We start from the raw sequence: 7,789 nt of genomic DNA, 5'->3' as shown, positions 1-7,789 counted from the left end.
GTATTGTAAATTGCGATTAATCGTCGACGGCGCTGATTGTCTGAGGAGTTACGGAGTCTTTCAATTCGCAACTTTGTTCTTGTTTTTAATGTTGTGGCATGCTATTTTGACAATTTAGAATCGGCAGTAATGCAACATACAAGTAAATTCTTTCTATAAATATTGAATCCTTACTTGCAGATTGATATATCAGAGTATATTATGGGTAGTAGGTTGGCCAATGCACCAGTCAGTCGTTGAGATACTACCGCTAGAGAGTTATTGGGTCCTTTGACTGGCCAGAAAATACTATATTGGATCTTCTTTGGTAACGGCTCATTTTTTCTTTGCCTACACTTACCCCGAATAGTCTGGCTTATGCTTTACACATTCTCCTCTTTCCCTATACACCTGACAACACTAAGCTAACTAAAAAATTCTTCATCCAAGGGGTTCACTACTGCTCTGTCATTATTCAGTAGCTACTTTCCTCTTGGTAAGGGTAGAAGAGACTCTTTATACTATAGTAAGCAGGTCTTCTAGGAGAAAGACACTACAAAATCAAACCTTTCTTCTCTAATCTTGAGTAGCGCCATAGCCTCTGTACCATCGTCTTCCACTGTCTAGGGGTCGAGTTCTCTTGCTTGAGGGTACACTCAGGCACGCTGTTCTATCTTATTCATCTCCCTCTTGTTTATTTTAAGTTATTATAGTCTATATATGAAATATATATTTTAATGATGTTGCTATTCTTTATATATTTTGCTTGAATTATCCATTACTTCTCTTGTCGTTTATTTATTTCCTTGTTTCCTTTCCTCCCTGGGCTATTTTTCTCTGTTGGAGCCCTTGGGCTTATATAGCATCTTGTCTTTTGAACTAGGGTTGTAGCCTAGCAAATAGTAATAATAATAATAATAATAATAATAATAATAATAATAATAATAATAATAATAACGCATATTTGGACCATGATTCAGCTTAGCGTACGTCATGATATGTAATTATAGAATGGTTATTTAAATTACAAACCTATTTCACCAACATAGTCTAAACTTTAAACTACGGTCATAACTTATTTATCTTGTATAGTTTTCCCTTTCTAGATTAGGATTTTTGTAGTTTATTGGGTGTAAATTGAGTGTCGTGTCATAATTCTTGTTATCTTTTGAATTCACATCTTCCTAGACTATATCATCTTGTAAGCGATACTGGGTATGCAGTTAATTCTCACAGTCTTGATTTCTCTATCATGAGATTCAGTACTTATGCACAGTCATCGGGAAGTTTTATTTCAGCTGATCGGATTGTGTAATGATCTTCCTAATCTGCTAGTTAAAACAGAGGAACTTCAGAAGGTCAAACTTTTTGCAAATGCTCTTTTGTTGAAGAGGTTCACTAAAGTCTCGTTTCTTGGTTTTATATGACTGGGAAATTTTAACATTAATATTGATTTTTAAATATTTCATATTTTACTACTTATCATATCTAGTTTATTCGTTATCACTCCTGTCCTAATCCTTGTATGCAAAATATGTAGAAGTGTGTGTTCTATGCAATGAGATTAATGACCTTTTTAAGAGTACTATGACCGTCATAAATTGTAGGGAGCGATCACTGAACTCTGATAAAGTGATGTGTTGAAACCCTATTGGTGACAGTATATTTAAATCACAGTGGAGAAATCCACAAAATTAAACAATTCAGCATATTGACAGAGCAACATTGTATTTACTTGCCGAGGGTTAAGCAGTACCTCTCGAGCGATCATAAAAGCAAGTGGGTACTCGTCTGAGAGTATCGGGCTGTGTGAAGTGTATACGAAAACCTTTTTGTAATAAAGTGAAAAACCCAGGTTCCGATGTCTTATTATCCGTTGACATGGGACACTCTAATTCTTTTCCGCAATAGTCTGTTTTCCCTGTTGGAGCCCTTGTGTTTGTAACATACGCCTATTGCTTTTTAAAGTAGGGGTGCACATTGTATATCAATAATATTAATGGTGATAATAATAATAGCATGTAAACACTATAAAAGCAGTTTCGCATATATCCACTTCATCAATGTGTTTGTCTCTATCCTGGTGGCGGTGGTAGAAGTAACATATATGCCATTCTATTAAGATATTTCCAAATTTTCTACACCAGAGCCAACTATTCGTGGATCGCCCATGACACTTCACCCATTCTTAGTCGAAAAAGACCTAAAATTGCACAACAAACGTTGCACATAAACTTATGGTGACAATATGTATATATCTGCTAATCAGGATCTATTTTATCAAGAATTATTTGCTATCAAATGCACTTCACCCAGGCATTTCAAACAACCCTGTTTGGCCCCACACAAATTCAGGTATAAATAAAAACAATAACCTATGCCAGTTGTCACATGTCAAATAAGCTATATTCTGTATTGAACTGTTTTGAATGTTGAATCGGAAGTGTATTGTGCATATCTTGAACTGTCTTCTAAGTGTTGATCACCAGTACATAATAAAATCCCACAGTGGGAAAGACCCCCAGAAGGACTTGAATCATAAACCCTTTGTGGACTCATTCAGAACATTCCAAGCTCGAATGACCCTTTACCTCATGGATTTATATGTTGATGGCCTGATCAAGCAGGCCACCAAGATTAAAATTGCACTCGGTGATGAGGGTATGCACATCCTCATAAATGCCCTCATTATTATTATTATTATTATTATTATTATTATTATTATTATTATTATTATTATTATTATTATTATTATTATTATTATTATTATTATTATTATTACTTGCTAAGCTGCAACCCTAGTTGGAAACGCAGGATGCTATAACGTCAACTCCTCCAACGGGGAAAATAGCCCAGTGAGGAAAGGAAATCAGCTACAAGAGAAGTTTAAGAAAAATAATAACATTAAAATAAATCTTTCATATATAAACTATAAAAACTTCAAAATAACAGGGGAGGAAGAGAAACAAGATAGAATAGTGTGCCTGAGTGTATCATCAAGCAAGGGGATCCCTAACCCAGGACAGTGGAAGACCATTATACAGAGACTATGGCACTACCCAAGACTAGAGAACAATGATTTGATTTTGGAGTGTCCTTCTCCTAGAAGAGCTGCTTACCATAGCTAAAGAGTCTCTTCTACCCTTACCAAGAGGAAAGTAGCCACTGAACAAATAAAATGCAGTAGTTAAACCCTAGAGCGAAGAAGAATTGTTTTGGTAATCTTAATGTTGTCAGGTGTATGAAGAAAGAGGAGAATGTGTAAAGAATAGGCCAGTCTATTCTGTGTATGAGTTGGCAAAGATGAAATGAGCCGTAACCAAAGAGAGGGATCCAATGTAGTACTGACTGACCAGTCAAAGGACCCGATAACTCTCTAGCGGTACAAGGAAACAAGGAAACCTAGACAGAGTGAGGTCTCTGGGGAAAAAAGAAAAAATATTGGTAAAATGAAAGGAGCACCCAGTAAGCAAAGTCCTGGCGAGGGGGACGGGAGTATCAAGTAATCGCATCATCCATAAAATCTAAAGAATATGCCCCTACAACCTGCAACTGCCCTGCATCGATACAATATGAAAGCTCAACAACCCTATGATAAGAATAACAGATTTCAGTGTGGTGTGTTAGAGGTTAGATCAACAGCAGACCACCTTATCAGACTGAATGCTGTTATAGATTATAATAATTACTTGGGAACCTCAACATACATATGATTTGAGGATGCAGTAAAATGTTTTAATAAACTGTGCTTGAAAGACTATTGAAGAATTGAGGAAGAGGGTAAAGAAAGATGATGCTAAGATGATATCTAAATCAAATGAGAAAGCTAAAGCAATTATTAAGAGTTCAGTCGAATATACAAAAGAAATTAACATAAAAGGAAATGTAATACAGGGAACAATTTTTTTAACAAAAATTATGTTCAATTGTCACGGACAAAGTTAATTTTATAAGTGAGAAGACGATAACCCTGATTAGAAATATTGAAATAGAAGCCTTGATTTATGTAGATGATATAATGTTCCCTAGCAACAATAGATACGAAGTAGAAAGAGCTATAAGCAGCTGCCGCAGTTCAGAACTAAAGAAATGTACTTTTAGCACTAATTCACAGAAGTCAGCGGTGTTAGTAATAAGACACAAAGTAAAAGTTAGAAAGGTTAATGGAGTTGTTAGAAATGGAACGATAGAAACAGATAAGGAATATAAATACTTAAGAGAATGGTAATCAGAAAATGGAAATCATATCCTTAGCATAAGTAAAAGGGAAACAAAAATAGAATGCATGGTACAAGAAGTTAGTAAGTATTGAGACTGTAACGTGGTAGGGGATTTGACATTGCTTAAGAGAATAAAGATTTATGACAGTAGTAGTACCTATAATGTTTGCAAAATAGTTTGAACAGGTTAATTACCGAACCTTATTCGGGGTTAATAGCGAAAACAAGAATATAACCAGTTGAAAATAGAATAGAGTATAAAAAGGTGATGCTATAGCATAGCATCAGATGATAAACGATTAGTTAAGGAGGTTTTGGAAGACCAAATAAGGGAACCATACGGGGAATGCTGGGGAAAAGAATATGATATTAAAATTGAAAAGTAAGAGAGCATAAAAAACAAGAACTCAAGTAAGAAATAAAATAGTAAAGTGGCAAATTAAATAAAAATAAAAATAAAAAACACAAACAGAAATTACCAAATTGCAAGTCAGAGGTGGAAGTGTGCAAGCTGTGTTGTCTGTGTAGAGGGTAGCTAATAACAATGCGCTTTCTGCAGATAGCAGTGCTTTGCACCTACCCTTCTAGGAGTGTGTCCACAATCATAGTGTGGTGGAGAGATCAATGAGGAACCTTAAACCACTCTCCTCTGAAGGAACAAGTCCTAAGTGATGCAGAAACTGAGGTACTAACCATACTGTGCACTCATGTCCCACATGCAATGACATATGTAATGCATACAAAGCCAAGGGTCACTTGAGAAAGATGTTTTGCAAAGCAAGTTGCAAAATATCCCCACCCAACAAAATAAAACAGCCTGGCTGGCCATATTCGGTACACTGCAATAAACGGCAAAATTTTACACAGAAAAACATAGATCTTGAAGACAAAAATCATTTAACAAATGATTTTGTGGCTGAATTCCAAGCAATCACGATCTCAGATATTGGGGTTGCAGCGCTCTTAGCCTCAGACGACGAAGCTTTCACCACCTTACAAATCACACACTTAAAACCTCACATTTAGGTTATGCATAAAATTCAATACTGGTTTTGGTTGTAACAAAAGAGGTCCTCCAGCGAGAAATAAAATGTCTCTGCTTACTCAAACTTGTGTAATGCAGGAACTCTCCACCCAAAGCCCAAACAGCAAAGTTCTGTATTGTGGACGTGTCTAGCCCAGCTATTCTCGGTCTACCATCCTGAAGACAACTCGAAATCATTAATTTTAGCTTACATACCCTAGCACAGACAGTTCAAAAAGAGGCCAGCCAGCCCATATGATTGATAGGCCAGCCGAAATCTTCCTACCCAGACTTATTCAATGCTATAGGCAAATAAAGAGACCCAGCATCCCTCCGCCTCAAAGCCGATACGATGCCTTTTTGTGATAAGTGTGCAAAGTGAGAGCCCATCCAAAAAACCCAAAATAAAGCTTGAATTTGGCAAAATGGAGGTAGAGGGTGTAATACAGAGTAACAAATCACTCCAACTGGTGAATTAGCCTTGTCTACAACACGGAACCAGATGGCACCCTGTGCATCTGCTTAGTGGCCCCACGAGATTTCTACCCTTGATGAGTTGAACCTAACATTTTTAGGTGCCCAAATCCAGCTCCATGAGGATTCTCAGTTGCTCAACGCATTCTGGACACCCTTCAACTGGTAGTCTACTGCTGGACAAGACTGCCCCTCAGACACAATGTGAGCCAGGATATCTTCTAATCTAGGATGAATAAGATGATAGCGGCCTTATATGACATCCCTAGCAATGCTAATGACATGTCAGTATGTAGAAAGACATTACAAGAGCGCAGTGATATCCTCTTGAATTTTTTTGACCAAGCAACAGAATATGGGGCCATCCTGAACGTCTAAAAATGTTGCATATCACAAAATAGGATAATTTTCCCCAGGAACTAATATCCAAAGGTCAGTATCCCATCAGATCCCACCAAAATAACTGACCTTCGAAATATGGTCATACCAGATTCCAAAGAAGTTTTTCAGCACTTCCTGGACCTCCTGACCTACCTGAGTCTGTCTATCCTATACTCTGCAAACCAATCCTAGCCCCTTCAGACCAGCTGAAGGTGGATGCCCCATTCTTGTAGAATGTTAATCATTAAATGTGCTTTCAAAACCTATGAGACCTGTTCCCGCTTACACGTGCATTAGAGTATCACCACCTCCCCCTGTAAGTTAACTTGTTTATGCAACCCTGACACAAAACGGAAGGATAATTACAATCACCAGCAAATCCCTCACCTAAACAGGTCAATTGTAGCAACATCGAGAAAGAGACCTTAGGATTGGTATTCAGCGTTCAAAGATTTCATACATATCTGTACGGTTGTGGGTTTACTGTCGTTACAGACCACATGCACTTAGTCAAAATCTGGAAGAAGACTCTGGTAAGCACACAATCATGCCTTCAACGGCTCTCCTCAACTTACAGGGGTACGAAATAAGGCTCACTTACAAACCTAGTGTACAGACGACCCCTTTGATGCTCTATCCAGGCTGTCTAACACCAAGAACTGGGAAGATATTAGTCTCAACGCAAGAGTAGATGGCATCTGTCTCGATGACATTGACACCAGACTGATCTCCTGACTGAATTTTGCACTTAATCACCTAAACAAAATCAGGGAGGAGGCTTGCAGGGACCTGATGCTCTTACACCTGAGGGAAGCCCTTAACCTTGGTTGGCCCAACACTATTAAAGAATATCACCTAGACATCTACCAATCCTTTAGTTATAGTGGATGTCTAGCCATAAAGAGCGGTATTATTATCAAAGGAAAACAAGTGGTGATACCAAGACTTCATTTGACACAGCAGGAAGTTAGGAAAACAGAGGCCCTTTCCTGTGAATCCATATACTGACCTAGCGTAGATGTGCAAATAGAGGACCTATCGGCCTCCTGTCAGGTAGGCCAGAGACACCAACCCCAATAACAGCCCTAGGTGACTATGCACCATGGCATATCATTTAAACCGTTGTGGAAACTAGCCTGGGACATGTGCCAAATAATTGAGAAAACAGACTACCACACGAAGTACCCACTCATCATCAAAATGCGTGCAACAACCTCCACAGCCGCAGTCGTCCATTTCAAATCTGTTTGCACATTATTTTGGTGTCCCAAAATTATAGTCTCCAACGATGGCTTTCATACATGGGACCTCCAGTGTGAGAATTTACTGTAGTGTGGGACATCCAACACATATCTTCAAGTCCCCAATACTTTGATTCAAATGGGCTGCAGAATGCACATTAAAACTAATCATAAACAACTGTGCAGAATCTGGAGCCAACTTCAGCACGTTGGTACTCCACCTACATGAAACCTAAGTGGATAACAAAACTGCTGAAGAGTTTGAGACTCGAAACCATCTAATACAGCGCCTCAAAACTACTATCAACAACAACCTGTCCACTCCATATCCAAACCAACCAGTAGGTATAGTGGACTACAGCTCTAAAACGTGGATACCTGGGTTAGGTCTCATCATAAAAAAAGCCACTAATATACGGCAAAACATCGTTAAGAACAACAAAGGAAGAGAACTTCACCGAAACTGCTCG

Source organism: Palaemon carinicauda, chromosome 17 (assembly GCF_036898095.1).
Source record: "Palaemon carinicauda isolate YSFRI2023 chromosome 17, ASM3689809v2, whole genome shotgun sequence".
NCBI lineage: Eukaryota > Metazoa > Arthropoda > Malacostraca > Decapoda > Palaemonidae > Palaemon > Palaemon carinicauda.
This window is presented reverse-complemented; position numbering follows the sequence as displayed.